The sequence below is a fragment of the Narcine bancroftii genome, unplaced genomic scaffold, assembly GCF_036971445.1.
Source record: "Narcine bancroftii isolate sNarBan1 unplaced genomic scaffold, sNarBan1.hap1 Scaffold_266, whole genome shotgun sequence".
Classification (NCBI taxonomy): Eukaryota; Metazoa; Chordata; class Chondrichthyes; order Torpediniformes; family Narcinidae; genus Narcine; species Narcine bancroftii.
Window position 1 is genome coordinate 292,173 of NW_027212001.1, and position 17,057 is coordinate 309,229.

Sequence of the window (17,057 nt, forward strand, 5' to 3'; positions counted from 1 at the left end):
CTCCCTTCATTGTTTTGATGCCAATAAATCGATTATACCGTCAACCACTGATATACAGTCACCGTAGACCAATAGTCTCTTTAAAAAGGGACGTCTTAAGTGTTCTTAGTCCGTGGTTTCTTCACAGAGTCCCAGTCATCTCCGTTCGAATCTGTTCCAGTGTCCGTGTAGGTGGGTCCGTTGCTGCACACTGACTCCAAAGATACCATGTCTTGCCTTTTCCCTGTAGTCGAACCGCGTGGGACGTCCTCTCCACCACTCTGTAGGGTCCTGTCCACCTGGGCTCCGACCACTTTCTTTTGATGACCTTTAGCAGAACTCACTCCGCGACTGAAGGGATCGGTGTTTCCCCTTCTCTGTTGGGACTTGTGACCTGTTGTGAAAAATCTGACACCAGAGCCGTTAGTTTATCATAATAAAGCTTGCATCCCATTGAACTTACCTCATTCTTCGTAGTCTGAATTCCGGCTCCCGGTCCCGGAAACTGGTGCCCCGTTTGTAGTTCATATGGAGTAAATCCTGTCACAGAACTTACCGAACTCCTTATTGACATTAACGCCAGGGGCAACGCATCCACCCAATTTAGTTTGGTCCGTGCCTGTACTTTCCCGATCTTACCTTTTATTGTTTGGTTCATCCTCTCCACTTTCCCTTGGGATTGTGGATGGTACACCGTTCCAAAGGCATGTTTCAACCCCAACATCGCTTCTACCTCCTGTAGATCTTTATTCTTAAAATGACTTCCATTATCGGACCTAATTTTTCTAGGAAATCCGTGTCTCGGAATATACTGGTTGATCAGGAATTTACATACCGTCCTTGCATCTTCTCTTTTGGCAGGGATTGCCTCCGGCCACCCTGTGAACACATCTACTGCTACTAAGAGGTATCGATAGCCACTTACCCTCTCAATCATGTCCGTATAATCAAGTACGATTTCCTGCCCTGGTAACTTAGGTAACGGGAACTGTCCTTCATGTGGCTTTACAGTCGCCTTGACATTGAAAGTTCTACATACCTCACACTCTCTAATATGGTTCTCCACCATCGCCGGCAGGAAGGGGTGCCACCAATGTATCAAGTACCTTATCATCTGCTTCTTTCCACAGTGTGTTAGCCCATGCACCTCCTCGAGGAGGGGTTTCATGAGTCCAGATGGTAAAACTGGCCTCCCGTCTATCGGTCTCCATAGTCCTTGATCCTCGGTTGCCCCCCTTTCCTCCCATACCATCCTTTCCTGAGGTGATGCCTTTGCTTGTTCCTGTATTATTACTTCTACCCTACACGGTGGTAATAAGTAATGTGCTGTTCTGTCTGCCTGTATCATAATAAACTGAGGGCCGTATCCTGCTGCCCTTTTAGCGGCCATGTCCGCTTCCTGATTTCCCCGAGCCACCATCGTATCTGTTCTATCATGTCCTTTACATTTAAGAACTGCTAATCCCCTTGGTTTCAGGAGGGCCTCAGCCAGTTTCCTAACGTCCTTCTCGTGTTTAATTGGGGTCATTGCTGCTGTTAAAAACCCACTTCTAATCCATTGTCTAAGCTCAACCTGTATTGTCCCTACCACAGATGCCGAGTCTGTATATATATTGACCTCCTTCCCTTCTGCCCATTCTAATGCTGCTATCATTCCCTGTAGTTCTGTGAGTTGTGCTGACTCCTTTCCTCTCACTGTCCCTGTAATGATTTCTTCAAATCCTCCTGTAGTTTTTCGTACCACCGCATAGGCAGCTTTCAATCCATCTGTGGGGTGTCTGTAACAACACCCATCTGTAAACAAGGTTTCATCTGGTTCTCTTAAGGGTGTAGCCTGTAAGTCAGGTCTTATTTTAATATCCTTTACTACCCTCTTCTCACAACAGTGTGGTTCTCCCTCTCCCATATTGTCTGCCATGTTAATGCCTTCATGGGTAAACGTAACATTTGGAGCATTTAGGATCTTTTCTAGTCTCGTCTGCCTTAGCGAAGTTATTGTAAATGCTGTCAAGCTCACAAATGCTACAATACTATGTGTTGTTAATACCGTCAGGCCATGTCCCATTACTATGTGTGCCACCTTTTGTAGAATCTTTGCTACTCCCGCTGCATGTCTCGTACATGGTGGGTGTCTGTCTTCCGTCGGGTCTAGTGTGATACTCACATACATGAGCACACATCTTCCACCCCCTTTTTTCTGAAAAGAACACCATCAATTGTGTGTGCTTTTCCAGAAACATCCAAAAAGAAAGGTAGTTTATAATTTGGAATTGCCAAATCTATAGCTGTTGTAAGAGCTTGCTTCAATAGAATAAAACTCATCTCAGCCTGTGCAGTCCAATCAAGTGTAGCTCCCAGATTCCTCAATCCCTGCTCATTCACCAAAGTTCACAGTGGATGTGTCAACTCACCATATGATGGGATAAACTGCCTACTGTAACCTGACAAACCCAAAAAAGAAAGCATCTCCTTTACTGTCTTTGGTTTTGGATGATGTTCGATGTGCAGGGGAAATCCCTGTGCCTTTCGCTGAGACCATTCTACCTAAAAAGGTGACCACCTGTCTGCAGCATTGCAGCTTTGAGCGAGAGACTTTAAAGCCTGCCTTGAACAGCTGCACTAGCAGGAGACAGGTGGCCTCCAAACAGGAAGTATGATCAGGTGCTGCTAATAGGATGTCATCTACATACTGGATCAGAACTACCCCACCTGGCAGTCCTAGCCCCCCCAGCTGTTCTTTCAACACCTGATTGAAAATCCCTGGAGATAAGGTAAAGCCCTGTGGAAGCCTAGTATACCGCAACTTTCTACCTCTATACGTGAACGAAAACACATCTCTTAATGGTTCTGCTAGCGGCAAGCAAAAGAAAGCATTCGCTAAATCTATGCAAGAGAACCACTTGTGGTTAGGGGTTAAAGTAGTCTTGGCAGTATATGGGTTTGGTACTGAAACTGTGGGTGTTCGCACAATACCATTGATGAGCCTTAAGTCATGGGCCATCCGATATTTGCCCGTGTCTTGTTTAGGAACAGGTAAGATGGGTGTATTCCAACTAGAACACGAATGTTCCAACACCCCTGAATACATAAGGCCATCAATGGTATCTGCCAAACCTTCCTCAGCTTCAGGTTTGTGGGGATACTGCATCTGCCAAATAGGGGTGTAATCTGACAGTTCGAAGGTTATGGGATCAACCTGCTGACAAAAACCCACATCTGCTGATCCCACTGACCACAGGTTCTCAGGGAGAGAATCTAGCATAGGGGCCGAGTCGGGGAGATCCATCTTCTCTCTACCATGAAAGCGTTCAATCTGTCTATGCTCAAGGAGGACTCGATCATATGTCGGGGACCAAATCCTGTATGCCTGACCAGATGAGGAGAACTGCACTGTCGGTATTTGGGTATCGGACCAGTCACTTAGGGACATCAAGTTCCGACACATCAGTCCAAAATCTTTTGCCTGGTGAGTAGTGCCAATTGCAAGGGTGACATGAGGAATGGCCTCACCTGCCATCTCATACCATTCCAGCTGTTCAGATGTCAGTGCCACTGTAGCGGCCACTCCCTCCTTTCCTACCACTATGTAGTCCGAATTAATTTCCCATAGCATGCCCTCTACCTCTTCATAAAAGGCATGCTGATACATTTCAACCCTATCCCTATCGTAAAAGAGGGTCATATGGGGGGGGGGTCCGAGGGAGGGGTATACGGGTGTAACGTCTGGATCCACGGCTTCCATTGATTATAAAGCTTTAGCAGCCCTCCCTTCTCTGGGTCCTCTGGTTCCAACAGCCCCCAGTAAATGTCAGCCCATTGTCCCTCAGACGCGGATCCTCCAGCTGCCGCCAACAACATCTTAGAACCGGAATGAAGTGTAGTTACTGAACAGTTCATAGAATATCCATTTGGAAAGGTGACCTCTATTCCGCTGGGTCCACAAAGGATCGATGCTCCGCACCTGACCAACAGGTCTCTGCCCAAAAGATTGGTAGGGCACCTGGCTGACAAAATGTATTGATGTGTAAAAGTCTGTCCCGCCACAGAAGTGACTAGTGGTGTAGAAAACGGCAGATTTTCTGGTGTACCCGAGAACCCTATCAGCTGGACGCTAGAGGATGATGTTTTATCTTGAAACTCAGCGCCAGTGAGTGTTGAAAATCTGGCTCCCGTATCCACTAAAAAGGATACTTCCATGTCCATTACTTTAATCTGCAGGAAAGGGTCTGCCAACCTAGCCTGCTCGTGGGTGCTCGGGCTCCATCACTGTGGGCAATATTGCTCCTCCTCTGTCAGCAAAAGGAATTGTCTCTTCGGAGCTACAGCCGCATAGGGTGCCTGATGTACGATCTCTGGGGCTGGACCCTATGCTCATTTTGTGGTGGTCCATATCCCCTTTCCCCCAGTGTCCCGAGGATCCCAAGCTAGGGGGCAGTCTCTCTTCCAGTGTCCTGGCTGACTGCATACAAAACATACGGCTGGTTGCATTCGTGGAGCACCCCGACCTCTCCCTCTTACTCGGAATCCCCCCATTGGACCTCCCGTACTGCCCACGTAGGTGGGACCCGGTGCCCAATATGGGGCCGGGTGCCAACTCATATTATTCCCTTGTGGTGGCTGTGGTGGCTGCTGAATCATCTGGTTCGCACCCTTTGAGGAAATCTTTTTTGCCTCGTTTGCCTTTTTCCTAGCCTCTTCCAATTGAAGCTTAAGGAGTTGCACTTGTGCCGTCTCCGTAGTTTGTTTGTCCTCCTTTTGCTTAGCCCTGTAACGTTTCATGTGATGGGTCAAATGTTTTTCCCATTGCTCACTCGAGCAGCCAGGAATATCAGGGTTATTCTCTAATGCCTCCCAAACTATAGCTGGCAGTCCGCTCGTTACTGCAGCCATAAAGAGTGTAGTCTGCAAGGGATCTGTGGCTGGGTGTACTCCTGCTTTATCCATCCAACTCTCCTTACACTGACTCAAAAAAGTCGAGATCTCCTCATCCTCCTCTATGGAAAAGGTCAGGGACTGCATGACACCGGGGGGAACGGGAAACTTATCCCGCATTGCCCCTCCTACTGCCGAGGCATGGTTGGCAAATGGCTCGGCATCGAGGCACCTAGTGATTCCTGCGATCATTTCTACCTGCTGTATCTCCCACAGCCCAAGCTGTTTACCCAATAATTCTCTCCAATCCCCTATGGCTATCTTATGTCCCATCGTATATTGGCAGAACTTTCCCATCCACGCTCCACCTCCCTCAGTCGGAGGTGGCATTTTGTCCAAAATACAATTCATGTCGGTGAATGAGAAGGGTTGATACCTTTCCCAAATTTGCGGACCCTCATAAATTAGCGGCATCTGTCTAAACCTTTCTGGAAGCCGTACTTCCTCCCTGTCCAGCAACGCATATCCCAAAGGGGAGCGAGGGTTATCCTGACCCTGTCTTCTGTGTGTGATCATGCTTCCCCTGATCGTGACTGGCTGTTTCTCCTCTTCACTCTCAACACTCACACTAGCTATATCAGTTTCCTCGTTCTGCTCTCTCTCCCGCTCCCATCTGACACTCGCTGGGTCATTTCCCTTCCTATTCTCCTCTTCTTGTCCCAGCTCTCTCTCATCTGTATTTCCCAAGCCCCTACTATTTTCCCTTACTGCACATATATCGTTCTGTACTTCGTGCACCCACTCTTTTGTTTCCTCCACTCTCTCCTGCGCAACTCTCTTAAGACTCTCCTTCGCCTCATGTAGTTCTGGACCTGTTAACTCAGTGACATTCACTATTCCCTCACTTATCTGCATCTCTGGCATTTGGGGAATAGGATAAGGTGGTGGCAATGTCTCCAGTAACTTTGGATATAACGGGGCTGATGGCTTAACCTCCCCTGTATTCTTCTTAGTGATATGGGATCCCTTTTTAATATCATGTTGAAGGTTCGCTTCCACAGCCATGCAAGCCAATGTCATATTGTGTAAATCTGCCCTTCTCTGTTCCTTGTTGTTTAAGCCTTCTTCTATTCCATATAGATCCTTGTCACTTTGCCTCATGTTCCTGTACCTCCTTGGCTGCTTCCCTCTCTGCTTCTCCTAAGTACAGTACCAGCCGGATTTTTTCAAACCCTTGCGGTACCTTCCCCTGACTCTGCAGCTCTTTCCATATCTGTTCATACCGTGCCATAGCATGTACCTCCTCTCCCTTCGGTAATCCTCCCAGTAATTGATTCCTTGTTTTTTCCCACTGTCGGTTTACAGATGGGGGATCTCCTCTGACTTCCCCGAACTCTTGCCCTACATCCCTATTTACTCCTTCCATCTCTGTTCCGATTTTTAACCCTTTAGCCTTCGTACTTCACTGGGTCTCTCCCCTGGTAGGATTTTGCCACCCTGCAATCTACTTCGACCCTTCCCACGTTATTATAAACACCAGCGGCACACTGTACACAATCCTTAAACAAATACTTATTATAAACTATTATGATACACTACACGATTCTTAAACAGATACTTATACACTATAGAAACAAATAACTATAACACAATACACCTTATACAGATACTTATTATACACTACTATGGTACACGATCCTTAATCAAATACTTATTACACACTATAGAAACAAATAACTATCACAATACACCTTATTCTAATTGGCCAAGTGTCTAAACTTATCTCTCGAGATCGCTACGAGGGGACTCCAACCCCGTTCTACTAGGGGGACTCTAACCCCCTTTTTTCTACAGGGGACTCCAACCCCGTTCTACTCAGGGGACTCCAACCCCCTTTTTTCTACAGGGGACTCCAACCCCGTTCTACTAGGGGGACTCCAACCCCCTTTTTTCTACAGGGGACTCCAACCCCGTTCTACTAGGGGGACTCCAACCCCCTTTTGTTTTATTCTTTGGCTTTAACTAGGGCTTTTGCAGAGTAGTGACAACACACAATTTTATCGTTGCCAATAGCAGAACTTCATTTAAACAGGCGTCTGCTTACCTCCCTTTGTAGAATGGTCACTTGTTGTAATCACCACACCACAATCGACCGGTGTTTCGTATCTTTTTCTTCCGTCACTTCTCCATCTTCATCACGTCGGGGTCACCAAATTGTCGGACTCTGGCTTTACCTTACTCTTAATTTAGTTTATGTGTGGTCCGAGTCCAGCGTGTTCTTTGAATGAAGTGATAGGAGAAGGTATTCGGTTCAACAGTCAATTTATTACACAGCACAAGAATAAAACTTAACAGAGCTCTGGGTCAATCGTTAGTTCATAGGTCACCTGCACAGTGAGCTACTCCCCAAGACTGACCCGTATTGTCCAGTTGGCTTAGTTTATATAGATCAACATTATCGTACAGAACAAAAGTTGTCTTCCTTTGCTAGATCTTTTTGCATAAGGGTTATCACAAGTCATCTCCTGTTTTGCAGATATCTGGGTTGTAGCACTCCCATCTTAATCCTCCAAGCCAGACTATCCTGTTGATTGGATCAGAAATTAATTCATCCCCAGATATTTCTAATCACCATTCTGTTCCTGTCTGGCCAATTTCTGCTGTTCTCTTTAACACCTCCTCCTGCCTTAATCTTCCTCCTAGACTGGTTTTCCATTCCCTTTGTTTCTTGCAGGCCATTCTTTGTTCTGGTCTGGCCTGTGTCTCCTGTGCTACTCACCACCTCCTTCAGTTTGAGCATTCCTCCTAAATCGTTTTCTGCATTTCCTCTCCCTGTATTTGGGAGCAGACAATTTTGCTCAGCCAACTTTGCTCCATGCTGTGATTGCCACTTCATCACATTCCTCTTTTTCCCTGACTCATGCAGTACATATAAACTTATTAATTAATCATTTCTTTCATAATGTTTTAACCCCTAGATTCCAACAAGTCTCAGCATCATCAGGCAGAATTAGGGACACATGGGTTATAGTGTTCTGATGAGGGGTCCGTTGAATTAAATACTGCACACAAGTCTTTAGGCAGGGGAGCACCATAATGGCCAGAATAGCGAGTCCAGCTGCTATAAGGGTTGTGGATATCAGACTCCAGCTACCAATAAAAAGTCTAGTCCATCCCACACTGGATCGAGGTTGCCAAGTCTGAACCTGAGCATGGGAAGTTTTTCGAACTCCTGAAGAAGTGTCTTTAACTGCCTGACCGTTGTGAGCATTGTCATTAACCAGTCTTTCACAAACGCTGCCTTCAGCAGCCAATGAATAATCGAGAGCCAGGCGGTTTTGTTGAACTGTGGCTCATATCTGTCGTCTTTCTTCAGCCCATAAATTCAGGGCCATTGCTGTCTGTTCGGTGATCATGTCCAAGGCTGTCTGGAGTCTGATTAAACGATTGAAATGCCAAGCAGCTGTGGTGTTCTGGAGCAGCTTATGTCGTTTACAGCTGGGACTCCCCTTACCGAGGTGGTGCTTAACATTCCGAAAGTCTGTGTGACCCAAAGGATGCTTTACAGGAGACCAAGTTGGGGAGGGGTGTTTCTTATCACTTAACCATGAGTTGCAGCTTGTCTGCGAACATTAGCATAAGTATCACTGAACCTGTGAGTTGCAGCCTGTCTGTGAACATTAGCATATGTATTCACTCTATCTCTGCTACATGTACAATCCTGACTAACATTCTGTCTGTCATTGTCCCACCATCTTCTTTGTGCTATCCCTTTAAAACTCCTCTTTTTAATACATGTAGAGGCCAAAATACAAATCAAATCTACTCCTCTAGAGCCGTTCTGTTCCCCTGGTATGATTATACTCTATACCTGCGCCCTGTCTACATTCTAAAGGTAAATAATTGTCACCTCTGCTGCCCTTGTTCCAGGAGGACTTAATGCATTGTGAGCAATTTGGTGATTTCCCAAAAATTGGGAACCAACAAGTAAATAAAACAGCAAATGGTAAAAACATCATTACAGCACTTTTTCTCGGCGTAGGACTGCATGCCAGGTGGAGGGTAGATTATCAATGTCGTTAGTCTGTGGTTCAGCAGCTCGTTTAATTCGTTGGATGTGGCTCCATCCCTTTTCTTTCATTCGCACGGCAGTGTCTGTAATCAAAAGTACACAATAGGGGCCATCCCAGACAGGTTTTAGTTGGTGATCATGCCATGCTGTTACATATACCCAATCACCAGGTTTAGTAGAATGAATAGGATACTCCAGGGGTGGAGTTTGAGCTAATAAACCCTTCTGTCGTAAGTCATGGAGAGAAGTAGAAAGTCCCTGTAAATATTTAGATATGTACTGGTCATTAGCCTCAGGGATAGGGGTATCAGTGTGGAATCCCATGTAAGGAAGACCAAACATCATTTCATATGGTGAGACAGCAAGGTCCTTACGAGGAGCTGTGCGAGTCCTAATTAAAGCTAAGGGTAAACATTTAATCCAGGAGAGGCCAGTTTCCTCATGAAGTCGAGTGAGCTGATTTTTCAAGGTCTGATTCATTCGTTCAACACGGTCTGAGCTCTGGGAGTGCCATGGGGTATGTAGCTGCCAATCTATTCCCAGTATTTTGCACACACCCTGGAGTACCTGAGAGGTAAAATGTGTACCTCGATCTGAGTCAATGGTTTGAATCATACCATATCGTGGAATCACAGACTCCAGTAGTATCCTGATAACGGTGCTGGCACGATCATTAGGGGTCGGGACAGCTTCAACCCATCGTGTGAAATGATCTACCATCACCAGGAAGTATTTGTAAACCCCTATCTTAGGTAATTCTGTAAAGTCAATTTGTATCCGTTGAAACAGGCGTACAGCTATATCGCGACCGCCAGGCATTACCTGGCGCATAACTTTCTTATTTACTCTCTGACAGAATGGACAACCCCGAGTACTTTGTTTGGCTATAGTATATATGCCTGAGCAATGAAAAGACCGTACAAAAGTATCCACAAGTGCCTGTGTTCCCCAGTGTGTCTGCTGGTGTAGCTGATCAATAATTTGCCGAGCCAAGGGTTTGTCCAGTACTTGATGTCCTTCTGCCGTCCACCACAACCCATCAATGGTTTGACGAATTCCCTGGTCTTTCATGTAAACCTCCTCTTCCCATGAAAAGATCGGAGTCTTTTTAACCTCAAGTGGGGTGGGCAGTAACAGCTGCATGTCTATTTTCTCCATGAGCACAGCCTGTTTGGCAGTTGCATCTGCCTGTCTGTTCCCCTGTGCTTCAGGACTGTCACCACTTTGATGGCTTCGTACATGAACTACAGCTATTTCCTCAGGTAATGTAAGAGCATCTAGAGATTGGACAATTAAGTTTTCATGGATCAACTTTTGTCCTTTTCCAGTTATCATTCCACGCTCTTTCCAGATCTTCCCAAAGGTGTGCACGACATCAAAAGCGTATTTTGAGTCTGTGTAGATCGTGCCCATCTTGTTCTCTAGACCCTGGAGAGCTCTACGCAGGGCATACAATTCACAAGATTGTGCTGAGCAATGACCGGGAAGGTGACCGGCTTCAATCACCACTCCTTCTTTCCCATCCACTACACTATACCCGCTATAGCGAGTGCCATCAATGCAATGGGAAGATCCATCAATAAACCACCTTTCACCCTCCTGTAAAGGCTCATTGCTTAAATCCTCTCTAATTTTGATCTGTAAATCTATTACCTCTAAACATACATGCTCTAACTCATTTATGGTATTGCCAGAATTTGGAGAATTCGGGGCACCAAACGTAATCTTTCGTCCTTCCTCAACTAAAATAGCAGTGGCTGCGATGGCTTGCACACACTCTGGCCAACCACGACAAACAGGGTCTAAAACTTTTGACAGAAAAGCAACTGGCTGTCTACAGCCTGCTCTCTCTTGTGTTGGTACTCCGGTGGCTACACCTCCTTTCACATTGGTATATAGGTCAAATGGATTATTTAGGTCGGGTAAAGCCAACACTGGGGCATTGATAAGGCGCTGTTTCACCAAGTTAAAATCTTTCATCTCTTCCTCTGTCCAGACAACAGCTTTGCCCCCTAGAATTGTGAGTTTGTCATAGAGCAATCTGACCAGGCTAGAATAATTTTCAATCCAGATTCTACAGTATCCCATTAAACCAAGGAATTTCCTAAGTTCTTGGGCATTCTTGGGAAGTGGGATCTGTAGAATACCACGTATCCTCTCTGGACTTATTTTCCTAGTTCCCTGACTTACCAGATGACCTAAGTATTTAACTTCTAATTGAACAAATTGTAATTTGGATTCGTTCACCCTGAGACCCTTATTCTCCAGAAAATTCAAAAGTTCAACAGTATACTGTTTAACTAATTCATACGTTTTTCCCATAATTAACAAATCATCAACATATTGTATCAACTGACAATTCTCTCTCCGAGGAGCCTCATCTAATATTTGTTCTAAGACCTGGCTGAATAAATTTGGTGATTCTGTAAAGCCCTGGGGAAGGACCGCCCACCAGTATTGATTCTTGCGTCCAGTAAAAGGATTTTTCCATTCAAAGGCAAACATGTCTCTGCTCTCTGTTGCTAACGGACAGGTCCAGAAAGCATCTTTGAGGTCAATCACACTAAACCATTTACTATGGGGATCGATTTTACCCATTATTGTATAGGAATTAGGTACAACCAGGTGATGGGTGAGAATAATTTTGTTCATCTCCCTTAAGTCCTGCACTAATCGATAGGTACCGTCTGGTTTTTGGACAGGTAAAATTGGGGTATTAAAAGGTGACATACAAGGTTCGAGTATACCATCTTTCACCAACTGGTCAATTACTGGCTGCAGCACCTTTCGGCCAGCCATCGGAATTGGATACTGCTTTCGTCTAATTACTTGCTCAGGATCTTGCAGGGGAGGAATATTTAACACACCTCTATTGCCTTTTTCTGCCCATACACCAGGATTTATTAGTTCTCGATCTTCCTCGCTTAATACATACAATTGAACCCCGATACCCGATTCCTGTGGTCTGGTGCCGATAGCCAATTGGTCCTGTAAATCTCGTCCTAACAAACAAACTCCAGCTTGGGGAACTAGTAAAATATCCTCTGTTATTATCCTTTCTCCCATTTGTATTCTTACATCTCTTAATACAGGGACCATAAAATCTCTTCCTCCTACTCCCAAAATCATCACGGTCCCCTCTATCTTAATACCCTTGGGCGGTTGTAAAATACTAGACCGGGCTGCCCCAGAATCTACTAAAAATGCCATCTTGTCACTGTGGGGTCCTATGCTTAAATTTACCAATGGTTCTCCGTGCAGCCCTACGGTGTGTATTGACTGAGAACCGTGACCACCCTATTCATAATCTGCTTCCATCAGGGCGTAAGATCGCATCTCCCTGGCTCGCATTGGGCATTCTCTCTTAAAGTGTCCTTCCTTTTTACAATGGTAGCAAACTACTGTTCCTGTTTCCCAATTTCTACCTGGGTCTCCACGGGGTCCCGGGAATGGTCGTCGTCCCCGTAATTCTCCTCTACCACTCCCTCTGCTCTGGTCTCTACTTCCCCACCCCTGGCGCTCCTCCCAACGTCCAGGAGCTGGCACACAGTTTCTACCCTTTCCTTGCTGTTCCTCCATGACTTCCTTGACTGCCTGCATCAAAATCTTAGCCTTTCCTTTCTGTTTATCCTCAGGCCTCTGGACGTATGCTCTTTGTGCGATCTGTAGAAGCTGTGTTATTCCCTGCTCATGCCAATTCTCAGTCTTCTGCAATTTCCTTCTAATGTCTGGGGCTGAGTTCGGAACGAAGCCCGTTAATACCAATTGTTCACCCGCTGGGTATTCTACATCCAGACCCCCATATTGCTGTATGGCCATGCTCAATCTATTCAGAAATGCAGAGGGGGTCTCCTTGGGACTTTGGGGAACATCAAATGCTTTCTTAAAATTCTGTCCCTTTGGAACAGATTCCTTGATTCCTTTTATCAGATTAACCCTATATTCTTCCATTAATGTGCGACCATCATCAGTATTCTTATCCCAATTTGGTTTTGCCAGGGGGAATTTAAGTTCCCCAGTACCGCCTCTGGTCCCCCTTGGTGGTCCCTATCCCAGACTCTAATCCCTGCTTGGCGAATCATCCCACGTTCATCCAAAGTGAACAGAGCCCTAAAGATCGATGTTAATTCATCCCATGTATATATATTTGGTCCCAAAAATTGATCTAATTGTTCGGCACATCCCTGAGGATCCTCTATCAGGGAGGTCATTTCTCTCTTAAAGTTACGCACCTCCGTAATGTCAGGGGCACATTTACAAAACTGAGACCCCCTCCCATGAGAACTTCCCGCAGAGGTCCCATCCAGTTAATTTCTGGCTTATTATGTCTAGGTTCCTGCTCTCCGGGAAATGAATCAAAGGGTTCTGCTCTTTCTTCCCGGAGGGTCTCACACTGTTCTGAATCAAAGTCTCCTCCCTCTCTTGTCAATAGAGGTGGTAATCTAATACTTTGTGAATGGGTCATCATACCACCCCTACTTTCTTCTTCTTTCTTTAGCTGTGGGGGAGGGTGCAGAAGGGTAGAGCATAGGAGAGAGGGGAAAGATAGGAGCCGGCATAGGAGGAGCATAAGGTGGAGGAAGGGAATGTAACACATCCCATCCTTGTGTTTCAGGGACAAAAGGTTCCTCATCCTTCTTGTCCTTACATTCCTTTTCATTCAAAATCAGTTGATCAACCGATCCACTGAGCCAGCAGGCTGCATATTCCCTGCTCTCAATATTATCTCTTTGGTTTTGATAGAGCCAGATGTTCAATGCCTGACACATCCAGTCATCCTCGGATCCGAACTTTGGCCAATATACCGAACTCCCTTTTATCGGACTTTTAACCCATTCCAGACAGCAATACCTGACCATGGTCAGTTTGTCTTTCCCACGGGTTCTCCCCGCAACCCAATCAGATAGCATTAATCCTAACGGACTTTGCTTAGTTATCTGATCATCCCATCCTTCCCTAGGACTATCTTCCATGCTACTCACACCTCCCATACTAACAGGTAAGTAAAATTCCTCTTACCGGGATCCAGTAGCTATTCCTAGCGCGCTTCCTTAACGTCCTCCCATTATTTGTTCTCAATGCCTCTTCTCGGATATCACTCGCTTCATCCACTGACCAGTCACCCGCCGTCCGTGAGTCCAGCTGAATTAGCCAGGGTGCACCTAACCCCGTCGTCGGGCACTCTGTCAGTGGAGGAAGTGGGATCCCGGACGAGTCCCCATTTGTGAGAAACAGAAGTACCTTCACAGAATTTGCTCGAGACAAAAATTGAGAACATAGAACATTTATTATACAACAATGCAAAGTTGGGTGCTTCCCCTTATCCTGGGAATACACACACATACTGGGGCTCACCCAACTTTTATACAGTTTATTTCAGTATAGAAGTACCCTCCCCCTTACATTCTTCTGCCTCCTGGATGAGTTTGGCATTAGGCAATCCTGTCTGCCTACGTGCGGTTTCTGTAAAACTTGGAGGACCAGCGGGTATCCTGTCGGTGTCCCATCATGTCATTGTCCTTATTGACACCTTACTGACCCTCAGAGCTTACTAACTTATATGCAGAACTTGCTAATTCTGTCTAAAAGGCTAAAGACCCTTATCTTATTCAGACTAACTTTACTTCCTACATTCTAATATCTATTCTTATCCTATTCATACTGGCTTTATTCATTACACATATATCTATACTAGTTTCCTCATCTTCATATTTTTATATCAGTTTTACTTATCTCTCACAATAATGTGGTAAAATGAATCAGCAAACGTGCAGATAACACTACGGTTGGTTGGGGTGCAGTGGACAGTAAGGAAGGAGAGAGATGCATGTGCTGTGGACCATCTGTAAAAAAATTAAAAATCCAGGGTAGAACGTAAAGGTAAATGGTGAGGAATCTGAAATAACAAATATATACTTTATTGAAAGTGGTGTTGTACGTAGGCTGGGCCGTAACAAGAACTTTTGGCACATTCGTCTTCCTAAATCCAAGCCCCGAGAACCCTGGAGTCATTTGTGCGGAGAATATTGACAACCATGTGGCCGAGAATTGAGCAGGTGAGATTCGGTGAAGGTTCAATAGATGAGATCATTTGCCCCGGAGCGTCGGAGAATCGGGGGAAATTTGATAAAACCTCGATGAGTTAAAGCAGGCGGGCTTTTTCTCCGAGCCCGTCCGTGAGAGACAGGAAAAAATGGACAACCTAACGGCGAAAGTTTTAAGCGAAACTTCGTGACGGGCGGGATCTTCATCTCAGAGGGTCGTGAGAGTCCGAAATGAGCTTGTAGCGGAAGAAATAAATGCTAGTTCCATTTGAACACTGAAGAGAATTTTAGAGAGAGACACACAGAGAGGCGGGGATTCGAGTGCGACAGTCCGGGTACAGGTAGATGGGACGAGGCGGGAGAATTTTTCGTCGTGGAGTAGATGGTCGGGAGAGCCTGGTCCCCTGCTGGAGCGATCTGTCCTTGTAGGCAAGTGTTGGCGTCATTAAACATTTGTCAATAGAGTAAAAGTGTCTTCTGCTCATTCCTATCGCCTGTGATTTTTGCAAAGTCGGCGTGACATTCTCCCTTCCAGAAAGACGTGAACATTCATTCAGCCACGAAACTCAAGTGTGTGCTTAATGTGACCTAATTGGAGGACTGGCAATTAAAAATTAGTCATAGCAAGTCCAATAGGAATTAAGCAGCTCCACACACTTCCCAACATTCTCCATAGGAAAGGTTGAAGCTAATACCCCTTGACGATCACAGTTCATCGGACGGGAAGAGAAGGATCCCCCGTGGAACTCTTTGTTCAGTGGTTGTCTCAGGGGAATTCGTCTCACTCCTTAAAGGGAGGCGTGTGAGCAGCTGGAAGGTTGTGCGCACGGGAGATGGGGTATCCAGCGATTTTCTACATCGTTCGCATTTACTATCCGGTTCTGGCAGCGCTCGGCATCCCCGGTAAGATTCTAATCTGGTGACAATGTCTTTTTGCAGCACGGTGGAATGAATCTACGTTTGGGCGGACCATCCGGAGGAAACCCACGCAGACAAACCATCCAAACCACGGTGGCTGCAACAGCCTCACCTGCCGCCGCGCTGACCCATCTCCCTCTATCTGCTGCAATGTCTTCACACCCAGCACCTTGAGCACCGTTTTCAGAATGGGGGTTTTTTTTTGGTGGGGGGGGGGAAATTTTATTTATAAATCTGAATACAATCAAATTATATATAAATACATAATATAGTCCCCCTCCCAGCCTTCCGCTAAACTACCCCAAAGAAAAGAAAGTAAAAGTGGAGATCAATTTACATTTTCTTTGGCTTGGCTTCGCAGACGAAGATTTATGGAGGGGTAAATGTCCACGTCAGCTGCAGGCTCGTTTGTGGCTGACAAGTCCGATGCGGGACAGGCAGACATGGTTGAAGCGGTTGCAGGGGAAAATTGGTGGGTTGGGATTGGGTGTTGGGTTTTTCCTCCTTTGTCTTTTGTCAGTGAGGTGGGCTCTGCGGTCTTCTTCAAAGGAGGTTGCTGCCCGCCAAACTGTGAGGCGCCAAGATGCACGGTTTGAGGCGATATCAGCCCACTGGCGGTGGTCAATGGGGCAGGCACCAAGAGATTACCTTAGGCAGTCCTTGTACCTCTTCTTTGGTGCACCTCTGTCACGGTGGCCATTGGCCAATTTACATAACAACCTTCTATTATCGCTATCGTTTAGTGCAACCCCATCAATTGTGGGAAAAAGAAACTATTACAAATTATATCTCATATACGGCCTCCAAACTTTAACAAAAAATAATTATTATTATGTATATTATACACGATCTTTTCCAACGGTATGCAAGACCTCATTTGCGAATGCCACCGTTGAATACTCAAACCAGCCTCATTTTCCAATTGCCAAACATTTTCAAGCCACTGCTAAAGCCAAACTCAAGAAAACAATTTGTGATTTATCTAATTTTAATTCCAAACTCAATTTCTTAATATAACCTGATAAAAATACCATAGGATCAAGTGAAATTTTAAATTTAATAAAGTTTCTAAAAGTTCCTTAATTCTATTCCAAAAACGTTTCACTCTTTTTCACAACCAAGTTGAATGCAAAAAAGAGCCAACTTGCTTATGGCACCTAAAACATAAATCA

General features: G+C 45.5%; 1 long non-coding RNA gene across 1 annotated transcript in view; it reads left to right on the forward strand.

Moving 5' to 3' along the window:
• Positions 1–15,472: 15,472 nt before the first annotated feature.
• The window catches only part of LOC138750787 (uncharacterized), a 28,815-nt gene continuing 27,230 nt past the window's right edge, over positions 15,473–17,057 (forward strand). Inside the window, exon 1 of the long non-coding RNA XR_011349504.1 lies at positions 15,473–15,870. This is a non-coding gene — a long non-coding RNA (uncharacterized lncRNA). The remainder of the gene's footprint in view (positions 15,871–17,057) is intronic.